Source organism: Argiope bruennichi, chromosome 8 (assembly GCF_947563725.1).
Source record: "Argiope bruennichi chromosome 8, qqArgBrue1.1, whole genome shotgun sequence".
Lineage (NCBI taxonomy): Eukaryota > Metazoa > Arthropoda > Arachnida > Araneae > Araneidae > Argiope > Argiope bruennichi.
The window spans coordinates 29,185,979-29,213,017 of NC_079158.1; the positions used below are offsets into that span (position 1 = coordinate 29,185,979).

At 29.1% G+C, this 27,039-nt stretch overlaps 1 protein-coding gene across 1 annotated transcript in view; it reads left to right on the top strand.

Moving 5' to 3' along the window:
* The window catches only part of LOC129981299 (calcitonin gene-related peptide type 1 receptor-like), a 314,682-nt gene that overhangs the window by 10,265 nt on the left and 277,378 nt on the right, over nucleotides 1–27,039 (top strand). Inside the window, exon 2 of the mRNA XM_056092074.1 lies at nucleotides 20,007–20,356. The gene's annotated coding sequence lies outside the window, so the exon portion shown is untranslated. The remainder of the gene's footprint in view (nucleotides 1–20,006; nucleotides 20,357–27,039) is intronic.

Below are 27,039 nucleotides of genomic sequence, written 5' to 3' on the forward strand. Positions count from 1 at the left end.
TCTTCTTTATTTTCTTTCATTTATCGAATCTTTAAATAAAAAAAACCCCATTAACTATTTCATTCTCAAATCAGTATGAAGCACAGAAGTTAACTTCTCACTGACAGTTTTACTTCTATTGTTAATAATTATTATGAAGACGATTCTTTTGAAAATTATTGCGCACTAATTAATAATTATGAAGATGATTTCCTAAAGGCATTCGCTTCACTCAAAATCATCATTTACTTCTTAAGATGGTAGAAATTACGCATTGTAGCGTTTTACAAAAAGGATCCACTTAATTCTACTTGTCTAGTTGTGTCCTATCACCTCCTACCATACTACTAAGAGTTTTGAAACATTCTGGATATTTATTTTCAGTCCGATGCAATCTATTATGACTTATTCATGGAGAACTTTTCCCATTCAGTTTAAAACTTCAACGAGTTAAAGACAAAGAATAAGAGACTTCAACTTCTAAAATATAATGATTTAGTTAAATTCTAATTTAAATAGCAGTGTTTAAGTAATTTTATCTCGGAATCATCCGGGACTGCATTTCCTAATGCAAATATAATTAAATGGATTATCTTGATTTAAGCTATCATCGAAGTTCAATTAGACTCATAAGATATTTCAACATTACTAACTTCGTTATTAGATTCGCTGAGACTTCGTAAAAAGTTTTTTATTCTGAATGTTAATTTAGTACACGCTTAAATCATCTTAAAATTGAGAAAATAAGATAAATAATAATTTGGAGTGGAACAAGATGATGTGCAGAGTATTTAATTTTGATTTTCTGTTTAAAGAATTTTAGATTTCAATCGAATTAAAAATTCTTGATTATCCATTGGGAAAATTGCACGCTTTATATCTGAAGATTATTTTAAACTAAAGAATGAGATTGCATTTAATTAGGTTTATTAATTTAAAGTCCAAGAAAGAAAAACCTTTGAAATAGAAAATTAATATTGAATAATTTTATACAATTTTGATGGATTCTACTGGCGAAAGTCAGACTATGTAAAGTTTATTTTTGATCGAAGAATATTTCATTTTATACAATTGTAGAAAATATCATCAAAATTTATTTTTGATCACTGAATAGCATCATCGTGTGATTGTATATCTCTTTCAGGGACGGTGGTTAAAAAAGAGAACACCAATTTTAAAACTTTCTGTAAAAAAAAAAAAATAAAAAAAAATATTGGTTTTAAAACTCAAAAAAATGTTGGAAAAGTACAATTAGTTTCTTTTATAATAAATAGATGGCAACTCGAGCAATTTTATATTGTTTTTAATTATCAATTTTATGTTACAAATGCCTCGATTTTTTTTGTCTAAAATGTGAGCTTTTTTAGTTTTTAAGAATTGAAATTTTATCAAAATCATCTTTAATTCGCTTCTGACTCTTTCTTTTCCTGAAATTGCATTATTCTTAATTTATGGACATGAGTGTAGTTAAATTCGAAGATTAATAAGTTAGTTCAAAAGTGGAACAATTTATTCATTTAAAGCATAGGTTCCCAAAGTGCTCCAGGTGGACCCCCAGGGGTCCATAGGAGACCACACGGGGGTCTACGTAGACGTGAAAAGAAAACAGGGGTTCACAAGTTGTAAGTGGGGGTCCACGAAAAATTACTAAACACTAAAAACGAAAAATTACACAACACTAAAGGCGAATCAATATTTAATGTCCTGAGTGATTTTTTACAGAAAAATCTATTCCATTTACAAACATTATTTCGGTGGCAGCAGATGGAGATCCTGCCATGTTCGGGCGATATCTTGGGTTTATAAGACATCTTAAAAGAATAATACCAGGACTAATTGCAATTCACTGTGACAGCCACCGACAACACCTTGTAGCGAAAAATTTGAGTGATAGATTGCACCAATCGCTTCAATTTGTGATTAACGCAGTTAATAAAATAAGAAGCAATGCTTTGAATACCCGTTTATTTGCACTAGTGTGCGATGAAAATGATGAAGATTTCCAACGACTGCTCTTACATACTGAAGTACGCTGGTTGTCGAAAGGTGCATGCTTATCGAGATTTTACTCACTTTTCGAATCAGTGATAGAGTGTCTGGAAACTAAAGCACCAGATTTAAAAGAAAATCTGATCAAATATAAAGCGGACATTGCGTACTTAACAGATTTGTTCATAAAATTCAATGACGTTAACTTGCAGTTACAACGGGATAGCCTTAATTTAATAAAAACGAAGGGTGTAATTTGGGCTTGTCTTGATAAATTGAAATTAATGAAGCAAAATCTTAGTTGGCGAGAATTCTCCCAGTTTCCGCACTTGTCACAGATAGAATGTCTTGATGAGGATATTCAGACATACGCTCGAAATTTAAATGCCCTGCATGATGACTTCAAAAAGAGATTTGAAGATATTCTGACGATGGAAATACCACCATGGATCATAACCCCATTTGATGAAACGGAAGGGGCGAATGTGGTATTACAAGAGGAGCTACTTGAGCTCAGCACCAACGAGGAACTGAAGGTGAAATTTAAAAAAGGCTATCAAACATTTTGGCTGCAGGCAGAAATCCCCGAAAAATATCCTGGGCTCTGGGAAATTGCGAGACAATTTTTGATAGCGTTTCCCTCGTCATATCTTGTCGAAAGAAGTTTTAGTGCCGTTACCAACCTGTTAACAAAAAGGAGCAGATTGAACATCACAGGATGGGGAGATTTGAGATTACTTCTTACAAAACTGAAGCCAAATATTGATAATTTGCTGTCAATTCATCAAGTACATCCGTCTCATTAAAAGTATGACTATTTTTTATTGTTGATTTACATTTCAGAGTTCATTGTTGATTTTTTGTCAATTGTTGATTGTTTGTAATAATAAATGTTTATAATTTTGTATAACCACAAGTATTATTTTATTAAATAGGACACAAGAAATTAGCTACTTTTTTTTCTTCTTAACACCCCCAATTTAGGGTGATATTTTTTAGGAGTTTTGGGAATAGAGTAGAAATGTAGCAGCAGGGGGTCTACCGAAAATAGTAAAACTTTGAAAGTGGTCCACGAGAAAAAAAAAGTTTGGGAACCTCTGATTTAAAGCGTAACGAAACTTTTTTTTCTTTTTTAAAATTACGATTGATAGGATCAGAAGACTGTTTAAAATTCAAATTTCACAGTTTTACAATAATTAATTCCTATAACACAAATTTTGAATGTTTTAGGTCGTTAAAGCTTTTTTTTTTTCACTAAACACATACATATTTAATATGTGGCGTTGATGGCCAAGCAATAACAAGTTTGAGTTAGTTAATATTTGAGAATTTAATGAGTAACAATAAATTTACGTTAATGATGATGCACAAATTATGATGAACAAATTGAAAATGACAAATTTAAAGAATGAGACTTCGGTAATCAGGTGCAAAGCTAACATTTTAAAACATGAAAGCGAACCTTAACAAAGTTCGTCTTTTAAACAACACGTCGTAATAGTTCATTTTCAGATTGCCCGCCTTGACGCCAACTGGCAGTGAATCTCGTTTCCTCAGCCAGCGGAGCTGCTTAGTGGCTGGAAGTGAGGTACTTGGCACCATATATATATATATAATATGTAACATACTATAGCAGTTTGGAAATTAGTTATAAAGCCGCAAATAAAATGCATACAATATAATATATATATATATATATATATATATATATATATATATATATATAACACAACCGAAAGCTTAAAGTTTTTTTTGCCTGCTGCTAGTATGCTATTTCCTTTTTGTTTTAATTACTGGTTTGAGTGTTGTTATATGGTTATTTTATGTCATTTTTGCTTATTAGTGGACGTATTCTTCTAATTTAATTTTTTCTATTTTCCTTTCTGTTAAAATGGTATTTCTCTTAGGCCTAATTTCAGGGGATATTCGGATCACAAGGAATCGATATTAGACTGTTTAGTCTGCATTCCTTCACAGAAAAAAATCCTTTTTTTTAATCCCTGCCTGAGGGTGACCCTTGAAAATGTCTTCAGGTCGGATTCTTTTTTATTTGGTTTAATTTTGATTTTTTCCTATTAACTTGGTTTTTATTACTATTATATATATATATATAATAATATGGATTATTTTTTATATTCCATTTTTGTCTTTGAGAATAATAAATGGGAAAACTAGAAACAAATGTACTCTTTTCTATATAAATATTCTATTACAAAATTCTTTCCAAGAAAAACATTTGATAGTAATTTCTTTCAATTTTTTTCTTTCAGATATGCATGTTTGTTTCTTTAATTTTCGATATATGACCCATATGCGATATTCTTGCCCCTTTGGCTAAATACATATTTCGCCAATTTTATTTTTTTATTATAAAAAAAATTGGCGAAATATTGATCTTGTAAGACAACGACGGAAGTGACGTTTCCAATAAGTTATCCTGTTATTGAATACCTCAATATGAAAGAGGACCTTCCATTTTTCAATTGAATCTTTGAGGTTTTACTATTCAATCGAAGCTTCACATATTACAGAAAATATATTAAAATTTTTCCTGTCTTAGTATTTATGCATGCTAAGGTGTTACACTTTGAATTTGTAAGTTTGGAATGGCAATTGATTACCAATAATTTCCTCCAGAAGTTTCTTCGACGCTTTTCCACTTATCTTTCGCTTTTCTCTTTAACTTTGTACCTCTGAAATTATTTGAGGGATAAATGTCAGCTCTTGAGAGAGAGAAACAAATTTAAGTTGATAGATATGAATAAGAAGCGTTTGGGAAACGAAAAATGTCATAACATTTCCCTCGGAAGTATGGATTATTGTTTAATTTTCCATTATTGGATTTCAGCAAAAGTATATTCTATCTGCATTTCTTGTTGAATGTTTCTAGTACATGAAATATCCCCCAAAGAAAGTATTTTAAATAAAATATTCGACCTGAGATGATTTACCTTTCATGAATAGTTAAATTTCGAAAAAAAAATGCATTTTTGAATCTATGTCTATCTGCACACAAGCTTCAGCAAAAGCACTAGCTAAATGAATGAAACTTTGTTTACCTAAATTCCAGATATGAATGAAATTTGGGATAAACTTTGTCCCAAAAAGTGCTATTTTTTTATCAATGTGTATGTGAATACAACGATAGAAAAATGTAATAAAGTAAATAAATGAATTTTCGTAAATAAATAAATGAATGAACAATACAGGGTGATTCAAAACTTATCGTTCAAATTTCGTGGGAAGTTAGGGAATACGTCGGGAAACCGAATTCACTTAGGAAAGTATGTCCACAAACGTCAGTTGCATGGACAAAATGGACAAGTGAAGTGAACAAAAGGAAACAGTACAGTTAAATGGTAACGAATGTGATATTTATTCCAACAAGGTAAAATATAAGTCCTTTAAATTGCTACCATTTACACGAACACAGGATTCACAGTGCCGCTTCATTGACCGCCGGATATTTTCTAAAACGCCTGGCATTTCACGAATAATGCCTGCGTTGACCAATGCCCATTTCACTGTCGACGGGAGTCTCATATGCATGGCGTTTCATGGTCCAGTACAAAAAGAAATCCATGGTTAATAAATAAGGTGATCTGGTGGCCAAATGATCGGTCCACCTCTGACAATCCATTAAACTCTGAATGTTCGGTTTGATACCACATATATCGGCGGATATGTAGCCGGCATTGTCCCTGATATGCCAGGAGTTTTCGAATATGATCGAGTGTCTATTTAATGGTGCTGTGAATCCCATGTTCGTGTAAATGCTCGCAATTTCGAGCACCTGGTAACAAATGTACTTTTTCACGTTGGAATAAAGGTCAAATTCGTTACCACTTAACATTACTTTTCTCTTGTGTACACTTCACTTGTCCATTTTGTTCATGCAGATGAGGTTTACTGACATTCTTTACTGTGAGAAATTTTTTCCCGGGATATTCCCTACCTCCCCACGAAATTTGAACAATAAGTTTTGAATCACCCTGTATATTATCAAATTTGCGAATTTGTATCAAAATTTGCACATACGCTATCGAAGTATATGTGTATTTGTCAAGCCATGTGTATGACAATAAAATTCGATGAATCCGTTATGTGAAATTTGGAGTGCGATTTTTACATTAAATTTACTTAATATATATTTAAAGGCAAATAAATTGCAATATATGTAATAATTTCCTTTAACTCACCACATATTTAAAATACACCTTTGTTTCGTATACAAAGCAATTTTGTCTATAGTTTTGTGGAGAATAATATTTGACATATTTTAGAAAATTGCTTATTTGCATTAAAAGGTTTAGTCCCAATTTTTTTTTATATTTGTGGAAATATAATATTCATTTAGAGCAAATTCTAATTATTTTTTAAAACTCGAGTGCCTCAGTTTCCTAGAACGATTTTAGAACCACAAGGTTCCAGATCCGAGAACTTATTTTATTAATGATCCGTCTTGTAGGCGGGCATTTTGCACTTTAAATCTGTGAATCGAGCATTCTCCTGTTAGTGTGATGCGGAAGTCTGTAGAGGAAAGAACCAGCCAAAGTATCCTCCTTGTTATCTGATCGAGGTTCAGAATTACGAGTTCTATCGAAATAAGTCGTCATGCTTCAAAACCCGATACAAGTATATCTAAATTAAACTACATTTAATTAAAGAACGAATTGAAATATATAAAAATCTATCAAACTCTAGATGTCAGTTTTTTCTGATTACAATTATTTTTTTAGATATAAAAAAAAATATTTTCACAAATTATATTATAAGAATCGTATTAATTATGGATATAGCCGAGTTTGTAATATTTATACTATTTGCGTCAGTGAAAATGTATTTATCACACACACGATTTATCCCTCTTTCTTGATTGACAGAAGCTGGAAATATTGCTCTGATTTCATCTGGAAATTGCTGGAAGCTATCACGCGGCTATTTGACTTTCAGTCCAGAATTACCTCGTACGGTTAATTAAACTGAATCCTTGGGAATGAAAGTGCATCCCGAAACTGGAAGCGCTTCTTGGAGGTTAACACGCATGATACTGTTAAGGAGAAGTATATGTAAAAGGCATAAACATGTTTACGATTAATGGTCCATTTATCTTGATCAATAATTACATGCGCTGAGCGTTAATTGTTTATCTGAATTGGTAACACAATATCCTTCACAAATTTGCAAAATTTTTTATGTTGAAAGGAAAATTTTTTTTAGCTGTAAAGGACTTAAGTAATAATTAGTCTATGATGTATAATATAAATTGCATCGAATGGCCACTCTTAAAATTTTTGAACCCTAACAGCTATAAACACAAAGTGGTATCTCGATATAGTAAAATATGTATTAATATTAGTTAGTGAGACAACTTATAATATTTAAACTCAGGAGTAAGAGTGCAAAATCTAGAATAAATGCGAGGATATTGTTATTTACAAAATAAAAGACAATTTGTAATTGTATCATAAAAATGAGTTTTATTTAGTTTAACATCCTCCTTTGAAGTGACACGACTGTTAACTTGTGGCAAAATTTGCAACCATGTCCATATAATGAGGACGAGTTTGAGCTGGTATTGCTAATTCCCTGGAAGAAGTTTGACATCAGATTTAAAGTGCACCTTACTACTTGCTAGAAATAACGTCCCAAAAAGTATAAAATATATGCAACTACTTATGATTAGAGATATGGAATATTCAACCATCAATACTGAATCTGCTAACTTTATAAAGCTCATTGTACAACTAGACTCAGAAATTTCACGGCAATTTTATATAGCAAGATGTCTGTATAAGCAGATTATATGTCGACGATTCAGTAATGTTATCAAAGTTGTCAATATTCAAGCAGTTTGAGATAATAGATTTGCGTTGCATTTTCAGGTGATGTTAGAAGCCAATTTAGGATAGCGCCAAACAAAGTGTGTATTCTTAAGAGAATTATGATGTAAAATTAAATCTATATTTTTATCATACTTTAGTAATAGACAGAAATATAGTTAGGTTTTGATAATCATATCTATCCGAATATAATTTGATATGGTGAACAAATTATTTAAATAGAAGCTGCAAGACCTTTTATCCTCCTCCTTTGCATGCACAAATGTCCCTTTACAGTAAGGATAGGCTGTTCAACAATATTGTAAATAATAAATTTTCCATTTTTCGTATAATTTCGGAAATTCAAACCAAACATCTTGATTTTACAACAAGGAGGCTGGGTGAATATATTCAGAAAATAGGATATAACCATTTAATTGCATCTAGACACCACTTAATATGAAAGAAACTTCAGTGGTAATTGGGATGTATAAATTACGTTTTAGATTTTATTTTATTTATTTTGATTGCTGAATATTCTTATTGAAACGAAATGTAAACAATGGGTATTTTATAAAAAATTCGGAAACTTACTTAGTCTTAATTACTTTATCCAAACTTACGAAGGTTTTTCTTTCCTTGAAATAAGGCAAATATATGAAATTCAAAACTTCTTTTCCAAAAGTTCTAGAAGGATTAGATATGAAATTGAATGTTATAGTTTTAATTTATTTTAAATTGGATTTAGATTCAGCATTAATAAATTGTAAGTAATTATTTGTGTTTGAAGAATGAACTTATAAATGAGTATTTTAAAATATTCATTATTTATAATGAGTATTTTAAAGTGAATTAAGCTATTGAATTTGAAAGATTTTTACAAAAAAGAATTTAAACCATGTTTTGATAATAGGAAAGAAAAGTAGAGATGCATTACAATCGAAAGAGATTACTCTGAGGAAGATGCATTAACTTCTGACCAATGAATTTGCTGTATGTCTTTCGTTTTATGTTTGATAACTAGCCGACTTCCGAATGTTTGATAACTAGCCGACTGATGTTAAACTATTTAACATATTTTCTGCCTATATATTTGAGATAAGTCTTAATAATTATTTAAATCATAACAATAGTGAAAAAACTTTCGGAATTCATTATTTTCTCTTAAGTTAAAAATGAAATGAAATCGAAAAATTACGACTTTTTTAAATAATAGGATATATAATTATATTTGCGATGACATATTGAATCCATATTATCCCAAAACTGACGTCATATAGAAATTGACGTCACTATATTGAAAAGAAAGATTCAATCACAATTTCATCATTCACTTTAAGTTTTTCAAAGTGGTTTTTTTTCCCATATCTTATCTTCTTAGAGGATCTCCGTAACACACAAATCAGAAAAATCTTTCCTAAAGTTCATTTCTTTAGACATGTCAGAAGCATATCAGCTTCCCGTTTTTTTTATTTACATCTAATCTATAAGAAATATTACTATCTATTCTTTTTTTCGATTAGAAAAGAGCACCGGACAATTATATCACACAGCTCTATTATAAATTTCTACTCCTCTACCCGAATTTCTAATATTTCTCGAATTAATTCCCCGTCAATTACTAACTTGACATACACTGTAATTAATGCCATGATGGATTAACTATAACGCTTCTAGTTTACGAAACTTGCCTTTTGCAAGTGTCACCAGCAATAGAATGACGTTTTCTGGAAATACTTAATTATCAAATGTAGCGAAAATCACGCCGTAGCAAGTAACAATGTAACAGAAAAATTTTCTTAAGTTGTAAATCTAGGAATTTAACAATCTAAGAAAGGTTTGGAATTTAAAAATTTCAAAAAATATACAAATAACAGTCTTTACTCGATTTATTTATAAGCTTTTTATTACATTTTTTAAAAATTTTTTTATGTATTTTAATAGCTTCTGTATTACTAAAATTCACTGATATTTAAAAAAAAATGTGCCAGAATTGAAATATTGTCATTTCTTTAGACCACTGGGAGGAGCGATAATCATATGTATCGTCTCTGAGATAATTTGCTTTTACTTTTTGTTTTATTTTTTTTAATTTTCATAATTAAATACCCAAAATGTATTTACTCTTGTTTACATGTTTTACATAAATTTACTCTTGCTTATATTGAAAACCTAGAATACCTTTTTTACAATTTCTTATTGAGTTGTGAATTTTAGAGATCATACTGAAACTACGTAATAGAAAATCAAAAAGCTAATTTTAAATAATAATTTTCAAATTTCTGAAAGAATTTCACTCATTACTTAAATTACACTTTTTATGAGCAGAAACAACAGTTTTCATTTTAAGATATAAAAGTAAACAATAAAATTTAATATATTTACAGTATGTAATATATTTACAGTAAAATCTCAGTTAGTAGTCTCCATGAGGAGTCTTCTCTCCATTTAAGTTGTCTTTTTAATTCGGAGCTGACAATTATTGTCTCATTACAATAATTTAAAACAACTCTCCTTCACCCATCACAAACTTTAATTTTACTCCGGATAACTCGTCATATTCAGAAATGGCCGAAAGCTCATTTTTTTCGTTTATTTCGTGTTGTCTTTTGAGCATTATCCCTTCTCTTTATAATAGCCGAGCCTTTACGATGAATTTTCGATTATGCTTTCCATTTCAGCAAAATACCTGTTAAGCATTCCTTTCCACACAAGACCCATTTTGGATTTCTGGAATTACTTCTGTTGAAGGTAATTTTTTTTTCTTGACCTCTACTGAGTGGGACTTTATATCATACCGATTAAGCTCTGCTATAAGGATAATTTTGTCTTTTGCAGTTCCGTGATTCGATTACATTTTCAATTTGACAGACAAACGAAAACGTATCAGTTTGTTTTAAAGAGCAGAAAGGCTTAATGACACTTTTTGAAAAATCAAATGTTACGAAAACAGCTTTTAGCCAAAGAACACCATTTTCCCAGGACTAAATCTTTCATCGAAACAAGTGATTGAAAACGCTGGCTGCAAAAACAAAAGAAAGATAATGAGGAATTAGAAGTTTGAGTTCGATGGCTAAAACATTTCAGAGCACAAAATATACAAATTTCTGCTGTGATTTTCAAAGGAAATTCATGGAAATTGTTAAGGAGATGAACATTAAAGATTTCAGCTGCAGCAATAGTTCGCTAGAACGTTTCGAAGACTGACATCGCTTTTCTTTTTAAAAGATGTACTGGAAAGAAGCAGCTGTTGATAAAAGACTGCAAAAATAGTCATTGGAATAGTCAATAGGAAGGAAGCAAGACTGCAAAAGGAAGGAAAAGTGCAAAAATAGTGTTCTCAGGGACATTTTATATAGGTTTGATGCATCAATTGCTTTCAGTCTTGATGAAACTGGCTTATTTTTCGATCGTTCGTTTCAAAAAACAATGTCATTAAAAGAAAATATGCATTTCTTGAAAATCAAACAACTGCTGTCTGAAGTTAATGAGTGGAAATGACACATTAAAACAACTTGTGATAAGCAAGAACAAAAATTCACACTGCTTCCAAATTCTCTGATCCCTTTCAGATGAATATGAAGCAAATTAAAATACATGAAGGACTACAAGAATTTTGGAACGACATATTCGTAAACCAGATTCTCAGTTTTCATGTCAGAAAAGTAATATGACATCATTGCTGACAACAGTATTGCCCGAAATCGAACCGAACATTTAAAAGCAATCGAAATTGTTTTTCTTCCACCAAATATAATTACGCTTCTTCAGCCTTTAGATCAAAGGATAATTCCTGATTTTAAAACAAAGTACAAAGAAAAAAAACGTACAAGATCTGATAAAAGCATTAGATAAGAACGAGAATTAAAAGTTTCGGTTTTGGATGCGATTAACATTGCATGCACTCAAAAGATAGTTTCGCTTCATCAGAATTTTTTTCGAATCATTTCCGTCATGCTGGGTTCATAGCAAGCACAGAATCAGTAGAAATCCTCAGAGAAGGCATCATCGACCCGGAGCCATTAGAAACTTAGATGCAAATCGCAAATGAAAAAGAGAACAGCATCAATGATGCTAATGCGATTGCCAACATTGATAACGACATCGCTATCTGCTCACAAGCGACTGTAAAAGATTTGACATCTGAATTTTTGGAAGAAAAACGATATATTTCAAAAGAGGATAGCGATGTCAAAAATATGGGTCAAACTCTACGCAACCAGACAGAAATAATCGAAGCTCCGAAGAAAGTTCGAAAGTATTTAACATCTATTCAAGATAAAATTGACGAAGAATTTAAAATCTTAAGTATTTTAGAAACGAAGGATATTTCCATTAATCAAAACTTTCATCAATCAACATTGTTCGATTATTTTTAATGTATCAAAGTAATTAACAGAAAATAAAAATTGGTAACTACAAAAAGCTTTACATTTTCCCTTCATTCATTTGCATGTGCTGATTTCTGAAAATCTTGCTTTTTGTTACCGAAGCCTACAGCAATTCATGAAAATATTTCAATAATTTTATTTTTCGAAAATTCTTACCTCAATTAAATCGTCAAAAGTACTTATTTCCTGAAGTAACGATTTAACCTCGATTTTACTGTATATATAATATTTTCTAAATATTCTTATTCCCTAGACATAGGAAATGTGTGTATGTGTGTGTGTGTGTGTGTGTGTGTGTGTGTGTGTGTGTGTGTGTGTGTGTGTGTGTGTGTGTGTGTGTGTGTGTGTGTGTGTGTGTGTGTGTGTGTGTGTGTGTGTGTAATGATATTTTAATATCTAATTTAATCCAAATTAATTTCCTAAATTTTTGCCTAATTCAGCCCTTGTCAAAGTAATTCTAAAGTGTTCTCTTGTTTCCTGATCCCATTCCACTGTTCAAGCTTTGTAAAAATGATGCGCCATCAGTTCCACTTGTCAAGTGAAGATGATCACTTCGGTGCCCTTATCCAAGGTGAACACGAGTATTCAATTGGCATGTGCCCGGAAATCCCATGTTATATAAGACTGCTTATATAGCATGTTCATTTTTTCGTCCCTTCCTTACTTCAGCTTTTGTTCCCCGCCGTTGAGGACGTGTTCTGTCCGCGCCTGATTGTAAACAAATTGTCTTCCCAGAATGGATTAAAATGAATTTGTAAAATGTCTTTTCACTGTCTTCGAACCTGCATTCTGCTTCAATAAAAATAAGCTTACATACATATATATATATATTTCCTATATCTAGATATATTATTTCCTATATATAATAGCGACTTATGACCAAGTTTGGATCTTTACCATTAAAATCCTCACTTAAAAATAGCTATTTTCTAATCATTGGAACTCTGCTTTCGTTGGAATTTTAATCGATGTGTTGCGCGGACAGTATTTTTTTCTCGCGGAATCAAAGCGTTGCGTTTACAAATTCCTTTCTGAAACTATATAAGATCAAATTACTTGTCACATTTGCTTTTTTTATACTATTCATGGATTTTAACATTGGCCAAAGATAAAAATGTAGTTATTTTGTTGAAATTATGACAAATGAAAATCGTTAATTAACTCCATACCTATTTTTAAAGCATGCTTTATTTGCATATAATACATAATTTTTAATAAAGCAATGAAATTTTTCATCTAAACTTCTTCATTATATTTATAAATTCTGATGTGAACTGCATAGTAAAGTTATTTCAATATAAAGTATCACCAAGATTCCCACAGACAAATGATTACATGAAATCTTTTTTTATCAATTAAAACTCTTTCAAATTTTTAGTTGATGTAAATTTAAATAATTTTAATAAAAATTTAAACTTATATAATAAAATTATAAAAAAAATAATTAAAAAATGAAATTTAAATAAAAGCTTTGAGCAATTGTTTATGAAAATTAAAATTATAAAGAAAAGGAAATTAGTTACTATTCAAAGTTTTTGTAAATTAATTAATTTTCATATAAACTAATATAGAATGCCCAATAATCAAGGTTTCAGATAAAATTTTAAAGTGAAAACATTTCTTTAAAGTCAAGTTTTTGATTTTGAAAAAAAAAATACTGCTTCTTTTTTTAATGTCTTTTAATTATTAGAATATTTTTAATTAACTATTAAAAACTATTATCATTATCTCCTGTCTAGACGAGTTTTTTTTAACAATATTTAATTTATAATTACAAAAAAAAAAGAAAAAAAGATCTCAACAATGTGAACAAATTCCATCAATTAAGTGAAAACACTATTAGCCATATATTTGTAATTAATTATGAAAATCAATTTAATTCCCAGAGAATTAAGAAAGAATATATGGGCAGTGACAAATAAAAATATCATGAAAATGCTCCTAAGAAACTTATATTCTGCCCTAGGGGAAGTGAATAGTTAGCAATGGTAATCATTTTTGTGGTTTCTTTTGCAGCTCAATTAATGCTCTTGTAGTTTAATAACGGTTTCATTTCCATCGATATACACAGTTCCTTAAGGGACTGTAAGCACAAGACGCAAGAAATGTGAAATATTTCATGTTATTCTCAGTCCAGGCGTTGCCAGTCATTCTTGAACAGTTATTCAGTATCATGCATGTATCAACATTGGAAGGTTTCAGCTATCCGTGGAAATAATCTGCTAATGAATGCAGGCACATTAATATGTGCATGCAACCTTTCGTTGAATTATGGGATACCTTTCAGTGAAATAGCTATTCAAACTATTAATTTATTAAATAAAAAAACTTTTGTGTAAACATTGGGTTTTATTTGCTTTTTGATTTGTAGATAGCGAGTCACCTGATCGATCACATTTGAGGTTTGTTTTGCAAGTATTAGGGTTTATACAAAAACCGACATTTTTGAAAAACCGGTTTTCGAATTCAATATTTCCAAAAAACCGTTTTTAGCCGTTTTTGATTTTTTGTCAAAAAATAGAATAGGGAAAAATATTTAATTTATATAAAACTAGCCACCTTTGGCGACCAGCCGGTTTGCCAGTCTTAATGTTCGTTTAAATTTTAATAATTAAATAGGTTGAACCGGAGTTTAACCCCCTTCTTCGCCAAGTTGCGATAACGCGCCAAAGCTGGCAATCTTTATTATGCACTATAATTAAACATCTGCTCCTTTGCTTTTGAATATTTCGCAAGGCCGCTGTTGGCGATTTTTAAAAATTGCGCCAAGCAGGAGGTTAAACTCCGGTCATACCATTAAATATTTTACGCAATTCCAACTTTAAAGATTCTTCAGCAAAATATTTTAAAACTTCAAATTTTGATAGTCATATAATTCACTCATAATATTATAAAGGCCTTCAGTCATAGCGTGATATGTATCTCTCTAATTTTTTGTTACCCCTCGTAGAAATTATGCTTTAAATTAAAGTGTAAATGATTAATCTGCAATTAATATAATAATATTTTTTACTGAAACAAAGCATTTTTTTTAATAATATGATTAGTGATAATAGAGTCACTGAGCGTTTAAACTTTATGGGCACTAAAGAATATCTTTCTTAATTTATGTAATATCTCAAGAATTTGTCAACAAAAATTTCTCAGATTCATCATGAACAGATCGATTCATTAACAATTTTTAATTTTAAATGCATCAAACACTAAGAAAATAAAATGAATCGTTTAAAATAATCGGTCGAAAACAGGTTAAAAAAAAACTACTTAAAAAACGATGTACTAAAAACTATAAACATATACAGAAAATATATAACTAACATAAATACAATTTACTTACAAAAGCATGCAACTAACCTAAAAATAATTTAAATCATCCGTTAGTTGTCATGTCAACAATCAGAACATAATGCGCATGCGTGAATTTTCTTCGCCAGTTATGTTAACGCAAATGCGTGAATTTTTCTACGCCAGTTAAGGTAATGCTATGCAGATTATATATTTTTAATTTCCTTTATTCTGTGTTATTTTAATTCAAAAGTACTTCAGAATGCATCTGAAACATGGATTAATTAACAATGTTTAATTTTAAATGCATCAAACATAAAGAAAATAAACAGAATCGTTTGAAATAATCCACCGAAAAATGTTAACCCTAGCCTTATTACTGTTGGGAGAAAAAAAAAACTGAAGCCTTTCTCCTTTGGCGGTGGGGAAAATGGAAGATTTTTTTGTCGGAAAAGTTGGCGGTGGGGAAAATGGAAGTTTTTTTTTGGCGGGAAAGTTAGTTTTTAATTAACAATTAAAATTTCAAAAAAAGGAACCCCAGGTGCACATTCCCGACCTCTAAGGTATACATTTACCAAATTTGATAGCTGTATGTCAAATGACCTGGCCTGTAGAGCGCCAACACACACACACACACACATTGAGCTTTATTATAAGTATAGATATAGATAACAAAAAAGTAATCAATACCAAAGTCAAATTATAAAAAAAAAAAAAAAAAAAAAATTAAGGGTCAAACAAAGTCAAAATTAAAACAATTTGTGTAAGTAATATGTATATATTACTTATTATATGTATATGTATATATTACTTACACATAATAACGAAAACTCAAAAAAATTTCAAATAATATCTATATTATTTTCACTAATTTTAATTTCTCCTAAGAAAATAGGATTTTAAAAAACTTAAAATTTTCACCGAACTGTGGCTAAGTTTTGTTCTTATTTTGGACATGATATTGTCTGAAATTGAAAATACTCGTTCAATAGCTATTGAGCTAGGTTTTATAGTTTTCAGGTCATCAAATAACAAATCTAGGGGTTTTTTTTGTTCTTTTATTCGTTGCCTCAAATAATGAAAATTCAGATTTCAGCGTCTTTGGATTTGTAAGTTTTCTCCAGGGTCTTCAAGAAACTTATGAATTGATTTTTCTATGGCTTCTTTTACAAAAGCATTACTCTGATGTAGTTTCGTTAGTTTGCTCTTCATCAGAATCGGTTTCCACATAAGAATTTCGAAATATCCTGGACAATATCTTTCCAGATAACTTAATAATGTCAGTTTTTGAACTAAAGAAATTACACAAGCTTTCTTCGCTGAACTAGAAATGTTTTGTGGATTTTGCAAACACAACAAAAGTGTTGCTAATTCTACTTGAATTCATTCTTTCAAAGCATATGCTAATTTCAAACTTATTTCAGTGTTTAAATTTTTTAGTTCAATTAACAGAAATTCAAATATACCTCCATTTGTTAATAAATTGACTTCTCATCGTCCTAAACCTTCATCTACTAGACAAATCGGTCTCAATCAATAAAATTCATTTTTTTTTCTAAAGACGAGGAATATCCCGCCTTTTCGGAAAACCGGTTTCCTTAATTTAAAAACCGATTTTCAAATGTGACAAATTTACTTTAAAAATCGGTTTGAAAAACGGACAAACCCTAACCAGTATTGTTCAAAATATTTAATGCATATTTTTATTATGTCATAGTATTTACATCACATTTAACGTTGATATGGCGGCAAAGAAAGGAAAAATAAAGCTTTTATATATCGTTTTAGACACATTAACATAAAATGAGTTTCAAAACATATTATTTGTTAATTCATCTTTTAGACCCACCGTTTGTGGCAACACTTATAAATTGTTCTCTGTTTGTTTATCCATTTCGAGAGATGGAAATTCATCATCTTTAGGCAAGCAATCATGAAACTATCTAAGCAATGCACGTGTTAACCTATTGGCGTTTTAAATAATAATGATACATTTAGAGGACATATCAGAGGAGTAAAAAAAATGCAAAGAAAAGTTTATCGATTTTAAGGAAGCATTTATTTAATTAGTTATTTTTTTTTTAATTTCATGTTTTATTTTCTTCTGAATTTTAACTAATATTAAAATATTTGTTTTTCTATTTAGAATTAAGATTTTTTTTTGTTTATGATGCTTTTAAAGTAGTTTGTTTTCCAATTACTTTTGACGTTTGGAAGGAGGGTATCAATCCCTTGAAAAACTCCATTAAACTGAAAAAATTAAACATATATGCATGATTCCAATGCAACATCGATGTTAGCGAGTGAAAGTGAGCAGAGGGCGAATTCTCTAGTTTTCTATAATATTATAAACATTTGGTTTCTGGGAAAATCCTGTATTATAATCGTGCCTCTCTAAATATTTAATAGCTCGTATTCGTTGTTGATATTCATATTTTTTGTTGTGATTTAAATATGGAGCATACCATCGGCACTGAAATGAGATTTTGATCATTCCGTTCTTGAATTATATTATATCGGCTAGATCAATATTCTGAGGTATTGAGTTTTCTCTGAACCGTCAAGATAATAAAGAAATTCCACTTCCGTATGAATTACCTCTCCAAATCATAATACTTGGAGTTAGTTCTCAGTATCTAATCGAAGAATACTCTACAAAGCAATTCTCACTGGCAGTGGGTCATCTCTTTTTCTGATAGAATAACTATACATACATAGAATTTCATCCAGATTCCTTTATAAACTATTACTAAAGACAAATTTGATTATACTTAAGAGTATATAAAATAAATGTATCATTCAAGCCAGATGTGAGAGACAATTCCTAACTAGTGATGTGACTTTACGTTTAGACTGGAAATTGTTCAGCTGATACTTTTCAATCAGCTGCGAACAACTCCCTTTCTCTCAGTTGACAATTCCATTCAGAATCAAATATTTTTGCATTATTGCATTGATAAAATTGTGACTTTGGTTTTATTGGACAATATTTGATCCCTTCTAAAATGTCTTCGAGGCATTATTTATATCTTTGACTAAAATGTATTCTTCCTTTATTATATTATCATATCATACGATCAAATATTGACCATATTACTTTATCTCAATTATCCTGGCAAGACACATCTATGCAAATTGCGAGCGAATAATTTATATGCTAATGATGTATGGTCTAACAATATGACTATCATTATTTTCAATAACAGCCATCAAAATGATTGTACTTCTTTCACTTGTCCTGCTTCGATCTCTTATTTACACAACTAAACACCCTTGCAGAAGTTTAAAGTAATATTTAGTGTTCCAGACGATATTAACTCCTGTAATACTTATTTACTTTTGAGACACTATAATGTTGATTTTTGTTTTAAAAAGAAATCACTCGTTTCCTTATCGTGCTGTAATTTTATATTATTTCGAGAAGTGCGTGGGTTTATGGGAGTAATGAAATATGCGTAAAAATTTCACTACTCAAATTTTTTTCCCTTTTTTTATCCCATTAACAAGTTATTCATGCCTTAATTGTAAATGATTGTAAGAAAGTCATTTACCGTTGTATAAATTACCGTTTTCTCATATAACGTAGCCAATAATTTAATACAAAACATAGAATTTACAGTCACTTATTGATAAAATGGTAACGAAAATTAAAAATTCACATTTATTTACAAAAATATGCAAAACATTTTGCTCATTTCATCCTTTTTCAAGCTTTTAGTTGAGTACATTTTAGCTCCTAACATGTTTTTGTATACATGGATGATGGCAGTTGGTGGTCATCACATTATCTTAAAATCATATAGAAAAATCTCAAAACTCCAGTTCCAGACTTAATTATATGTCTGAAAATTTAAACTATTTCGGAATTTTATGACATATAAGAATTCCAAATGTAATTGACGTACATTTGTGAGTTTGGGCAGCATATATGATAAATTTTAGAATAGTGCTTACATTTGGTGAAACAGTAAACGACAAATTTATTCAGTAAATTATAAATATTGTTTTCATTTCATTTTATAAAAATAATGACGTCCCATCATTAGATTCCCTGTAAGTATAGTTATAGTACGCTAATTAACGATAGAATATTATTATAAACTAACAATACAGGGAAAGAAAAGTTCAAAGTACAATAAAATGATCAAAATTGGCATCAAATTTCAATCAATTTTTCATTATGATTTTCATAGGCGTTTAACCCGATCAACCCGACATTTGCATGATTGCAGTTTTAATCACGTGTAAAAATGATTCTTTCTCCGATAACACTGGTAAAAGAATTATTATTTACTGAATAGGGAATGAAGTCCGGTCTGTGAGATGTTTATGCCGTTAGGACCGAAAGGGTTAAATTCAAGGACAGAGAAACGGACTTTTCTTCAACAATTCATTCAAAATTGAATAGAAATCGACAATTTTGATGTAAATTATCAGCCTCTAATTCTGCCTTTCTAGTTTCAGTTTTTAAGCTATTGTTTATTATATAAAGATAGACCGACAAAATTATAAAAATGTGTTTCTTTTCGATTTCTATTAGATTTAGAACGTGGAGTATTCGGAACTTTCAGACGATTACAGTACTCTCTCTTTGTGTTGTTCAAGAAAGTGAAAATGCGTCGCTGTCGTCGATAGAAGCAATTTGCTTTTCCTGCTTATTCTGAAATGTACGTCGTTCCTCTTGAAAATTCAGCGTTTGCCGTCGAGCATCCAAGAAATCAGGCTCGCACATGGAGTCCGCATCCTCCGCTCCCATTGGCCGAGAGGCGACAGAAAGTGGGCAAAGAGAGCTCAAGCCTTTCGCTCGGGTGGATGCGGGAAGCAGTTGAGGAGCGAAACTCATCGAGATCACTTCTCTTCCGCGGGGAGCCCGGGAGAAGAGCGCATCAGGTGGGTGGCTTGTCATTATGAAAGAAGAATTTTATTCAGTGTGCCTTGACTGCTTATTATTGTTAGAAGAATGGTTTTATTAAATTCAGAGAATAGAAATATGCATAATCATATTCTTCTAGCAGTATTAAGCAGAAATGGTTTTATTAAATTCGTAGAATGAAAAAAAATTCTTCTATTTAAATTTAACAAATCTTTTTCTTTAAAAAAATAATAAAATTTATTTTTTTAAATATAATTTAATATGATGAATAAATAATTAGAAGAATATGACTTTTTTTTCATTTTTTTTTCTAGTTTTGTAATGTAGAAGCGACTTCTAATTATCTTTCTATAAAAGTTTTAATATAAAACTGGACTGATTATTGCGAATTATCGGATATTTCAGGTTTTGAACGCTAACAAGTTGTACCATAAATAAAAATATCTCATTTACATTGACTATTATTTGATTTCTGTGTGAAATGACAAAGAATAAGTTTTCATAAATTTAATAAATAAAATTTTAAACGTATAAATAAATGTTAATTTTTTTGATGGAAATATATGAATTTGCTAATTATGATTTTTTTTGCACTTTTAAAAACTTATAAAAAATAAATGTGCAGACATTTATAGTTTTAGTTATATATTTTGTAAAATAGCTTTTTGAAGAAAATTGGAAAGAGTACGTCGTAATATTTTATACTAATGATTTATAGCATTAAATAACCGTAACTCAATTTCATTGGTTGCTATTTAATTTTTATGAAATATCAAAACATATAATTGAATTTTTCGATGTAATTAAATTTAAAATAGTTTGAAAATATAATGAGTATTAATTTTTGAAAAGAAATTTAGTGTGCTAAATCACTTGATAGCAGTTATCATTGGTTCACTAATTATGACTTTTTTTTTCGCTTTTAAAATCTTTTGAGAAACAAATGCTCAATAATACTGATAATTTTTAGGGTTAAATAGGTTTAATTCATTTGAAAGAATTAAATTACATTGATTATTATTTAATTTTTATATGGAATTTAATGACGAATTTCAGATAAAATGACGAAGAATAATATATAAATTTTAAACTATGGGCCTTTAAAAATAAATAAATATTAATTTTTAGGTAACGTTATATTTGTTGAGTCATTTATAAAAAAAAATGCATTTTTTCATTGTTAACATGTTTAGAGCAATTAATTGGGATACATTTATAGTTGATATTAGGTTTATGGTTTTTCTCTGTACCTGATGAGTTTTGTTAGCTATTCATTAATGATTCTTAATACAAAATATTTGATTTGTAGATAAATCAATTGATTTGTAGAAAAATTCTCGTCATGGAAGAAGAATTATGAAATAAAATCCTTTATAATACATTTTATTAAAAAGGTCAATATTAAGAGAATATTTAATTTGATTAATTAGTAATTAAAAAGGCAATTTTTTTTCTTTTTATTCTTTTTGAAAAATAATTGTAAAATCGTTTGCTGTTGCAACTATTTATGATAATAATTTCTGTTTTCGTTTTGGTTATCAAAACAAAATTCTGCACGTACGTAGTAGATTTCAGAGCTAAATAACATTCGCCTTTTTGTAGAATAATCAGTTTCAACAAAAACTTTTCAAAAATTAGCAAGATCTTCACTTAAAAAGAGAATTCTTTTGATTTGAACTAGATTCTGCATTAATAATGGCAATAATTTCGAAATAATGAAACTGGCAAACAATAAAATGTACATTAAATAACAAAATTCGCGAACTATACACGTACCTTAAATATCATAACCATTGGTTTAAATCAGAAAAGAATAAAAAAAAAATCTGCATGTGTTTTGGAAATACGTATCTTTAAGTCCTCGTTAAATAGTATTTATTAATAATGGTTATTTTTCTATTATTTACAAAAAGTTATAAAATGTTATACTCTTATTACAAATAATTTGTTCGTATTATGATATTTTAAAAGAATTTTTAAATATATGGATGCTGTTATTTAATAACATTTATCTATTGATGTATTATGACTGAATGTAAAAGACTTAAATTTTTATAATCAATTTCTTATAGAATTTTTTATAATGATGAAGTTATTTGTATTCTTAGTTGAATTTTTATGTATATCTATTTTATTTTTGTTAAGATAAAATATATTACCTCATATAACATTTATTGGTATGTCCTTAGATTTTAAATCTGAATAATTTCAAGCAAAATGAAAAATAATGTAAATGTTATTCTAATTAACAATAAAAAAAAATAAGATAAGGAACTTCCCTTAATAAAACATGCTAATCATTTATAAAGAGAAGCAATTATATGATTTACATTTTTTGCAACAATGTTGCAATTTGCAACAATTATCAGAAAGTGTAACAATTTAGCAGATACCCTACATGTTTAAATGAAGCAAAAAAGTGTATTTCCTGCATTGGTACTAAAATTTTCCTAGTTACCATGTATCTAAAAAGTCAAAGTTCTAATATTCAGAATTTATATAAGACCAACAAAAAGCCCGAATTGCAATTTCACGTAGATTGCCTGTTAGTTTTAATATAAGTAAATAAATATTTCAATAATTGAGAACAAACGCTTCTAAAACAGCGATTAAAATAATGAATATCATTGCGTGATAAAAAAAATTCAATTTTCATACATTTTTATAAAATAGCATTACTAATATATATATATAAAAATATGAAAATCTCACACAGAAATTTATGGTTGCGCAGAATTGAATATACTCATTTGGCAATAAAATAATTTTGTTTTTGTTTTTTCCACCGCAATCAAATATTTTTATTCCTGTTTTTAAAACTAGGATATTTTTCTCGTTAGATCTCCAAATTTCGATGTCCAAATTCCTTTTACAACTGAGTCAAACTCTTCTGACTAGCTGACAGTTGTCATTTGCTTTTTTTTCTGGTGGATCTGGATCTGACAAGTCGGCTGATATAATGCGATCTTCTCACACATTTCTGTTAGCTTATTAGCTTTAACTTTTTTGCCATATGATCATACTGACAGTTTTACTACGAATTTCTTATGTAATTGCCTAGCACTTTGGCATCTTTTATTACAGGAGATAGTAGATGCTTTTCTGGTTGGTTCTTGACTCGATTTTGAAAATAATAAGAAAAAAAAGGACAACATTCCCCTTTATTTCCCTCTTTGGATCTCCATCGTATTATAAAATGAAAATAATTCGAGATAGATAAGAAATATATAGGCCTACTTAACTTCGAGTTTAAGTCCGCATAGCGTAAACTATCACTGAACATTTCTAACATTCTTTGAAATCATTTAAAATTATGACACACAATTTTTTTTTTTTTAAATGAAGTTACTGAAAATGTGTCTTTTATAAAATTTAATTTTGATGATATAAAATTTCGAACGTCAATAAGTTTTCAATATACAAATTTGACGTTATATAAGTTTAATTATTATAATTTTATTAAAAATTATAAGTTGCTGACTTTCAAACAATTTTAAGTTAACTTTCAAATAGTATTGTATTGGTTTAATGAAATTAAAAATTTATGAACTAAATGTATAGTAATAACTGAAAACAAATATTTTCATTTTGAACTAATTCATATTCAAATAACATATTATTATTAAAAAAAAGATTATGTACTTTCAATAAATTATCGTATCTTTAACAACAAATTAGTAATATATATATATATATATATAATATTGCCGTAGAGAATACAGTTTAATGAAAATTCTAGAAATAATTTGTAAAATCATTTTTTAATTAAAATTTGTAGGACAATGAAAACTTAGAAACATACATTATAATTCTGATTAACCTTCTTTTGTACGCACCCATAAAAAGATATATTCGAACTAGGTACATTTCGGTTCTACATTTTGGTAATCGTACAATATCATTTTGCAATCAATCTGTCATACTCAAATATTCCAAATAAATTAATTTCTGCTGTGAAAATAGTGAAGAATATATGTTTGAAAGAATTTCTAAATTTGAAGAGTAATTCTGATATGGATGAGACAATGAGAAAGCATAGAAATCCAATGAAATATGAATCTGTTACCTTGAATTAAAAAAAAAAGGAGATTCCTCTTTAGAAACCCTAAAAATATAAGAATTTTTTGAATTTATTAAAGTAACAAGTTTTTATATAAAACTCCAGAAACCCCAGAAGAAGATAAATTACTTCAGAAGATTACTCTAGAAGATAAATTAGAAAATAACTCAAAAGATCGTATTTAAATTTGCGTTCCGATTAATTATTCAGAAAAAAATGTTTTCTTTGCGTAAAAGTAGTCTACTAGAGCATTTCTATTCAAGAAAATTGTAAAATATTTTATCGTTGTTGGCGCTCTATTTCTAAAACAATATTGTTTTGCCGAAAAATTAATAGTGGCATTTTATAACCATCGTCTGCAATAATCCGATGTATATCTAATATATTAATCAAATCAATTGCATAAATCCCGATTTCCAATTACACATTTTATTTTACTATCATGGAAACACTTTGTTCGATGAATTTTCTCATATGTTTAACAAAATACATTCTTCCGACCGTATATTCTACTGCAAAACGCAAGAATTCAATGTTGAGAGCCGGGTAAGTAACTTGAAGCATTCTATCAAAGATTCTAGATTATTAACGTTCCCTTTGTAAGCGTCAATCAGTTGATTCCAAAACCAAAACTTACAGGAAATGAGATTCAAAAACACAATCGCAGTTAAATATTAGCTTTTATGTAAAATATTACCATTCAGATTAACATATCAGCTAAATAAGTGTTACATAGTGCTAGAATACTGTATACTTGCACTGTTTTACCTGCAGACATCTAAACTTCTGTTTCTCAGTGCAAACTTTGTAAACGTATTGAACTAAATGCATTAAATGCGTTTTCTTTATCAGAATTTCTTAAAAATAAAGCTAATACACCCTTACAAATGATCGGGAAACATCATGGGATGATTTCTGAGTTTTCTTAACAAATAAAAGATTGTATTTTTTATCAACATTTAACTTTTAATCGTTTGGCATAAAATTCAAGAAGCAAAATACAATAAACGAAGCACAAATGTTTAATTTAATTAAATCTGAAACTTCTTTTAGTGTCACATAAAGGCAATTTTTGCCTAGAATTTTTCATTTTTAACCACTATTGAATGATGAAAACGATAAATGAATCGGCCCTTTCATTTTAAAATTTCCATCCACACTAGAAATGTGATATTTTCAGAAACCGATCCTTAAGCATATCTTTGCGCATATGACAGGGATTCAGCCAATAGGAGAGAGAGAGCGAAAACAAAAAGTATATTCTTCCCTATTTCAGCACAACGGGTTGAGATAAGAGTAATTGCTTATATAAAATTATTGATTAAATCCGAAGTAATCATTTTGATTTAATTTGCGAGAACGGATATTTTGTAACTATCAGAATATTAAAACAACAGCATTCAGATAACCACCATTATTTCTCTACAGTATTACACCTTGAAGAAACTTACTTATGTTCGACCCTTAACTGATATTTATAGGAAGTGGATTCCAATCTATGGCGGAAGTAACTGCCCAAATTCAGAAGGAACTATGGCAAGCTGTCTGATTGTCTGATAGCCAGTTAATCTTTCAGTTTCTTTTTGTATAAATACATTGCTGATAGTTTCGTTCTCTTAAAATATTTAAATGTCGTTAAAAATCGACATTGTTTACTTAACTAGTTGTGTGTGGGGGGATGAGTGATAATTAATTTCACAAAATTTGAACTGGTCAGTTGAATCAGCTTTAAACGATTATGTAGATTTTCTATAAGGAAACAACAAAAATCTCAGAAATTTTATGTTAAAATCTTCTATTTGATTTTTTTATAAGAAAATATTGTCTGAATTAATTTTTTTCCCTTCAAAATCAGTGTTCACTATCTGTAATTTCTAATTTTTGCTATTTATTTAAAGCACAATATGTGAGTTATGTTCAAAGTATAAATTTACTGAAATGGTTAAAAATTCTACATTTTTTTATAAATTCTGTAGATTATTTACAAAATTGAAAAAAAACAAAACATAATCTAAAATAAGTGATTATTTTCTGTAGTATTCAAAGCAAAATGCAATAATTTTATTTTGCACTTTTTGATATTTTCAGTAATGCTAGGTGTCTTAAGTTAACCCAGCGACGTAACTGATCACTACGTTTATCCGTTTGTTTTTAAAATTCAGTGAAGGAAGAAAATAATTACAAGCGTTTCCGAAAAACGTAAATCTGAATCTCCCGCTTTGTTATGGAAATAATCGATCATTTTTACGATATCAGCAAAAAACGAATGGCAATTACTATTAAAACTGAATAAAATTATCGCGAAATTCTCATAATTTTGACGAGACTTCTTTCCCATTAGAGTATTATGTTCTGTAATAATTTTTTTTTTCCTCAGAAGGTGTTTAAGTAATTTCCTGATTACTTTCTCTTGATTTTTGTAAGTTGAAAATTATTTTTCTTTTTAAAACCTGGAATAACTTTCACACATTAGGTTTTATCAAATATCATTTGCAAATAATAAATTTAATTATTATTATAGTTAAAATAATTTCGCTAATTTTTATTTTATATGAAAATTCGTTATCTTTATATACATCTTCAGTCATTTCTTATTTCCGTTAAAAACTGAAAAAAAAAGCTAAAATTAACTATACACTT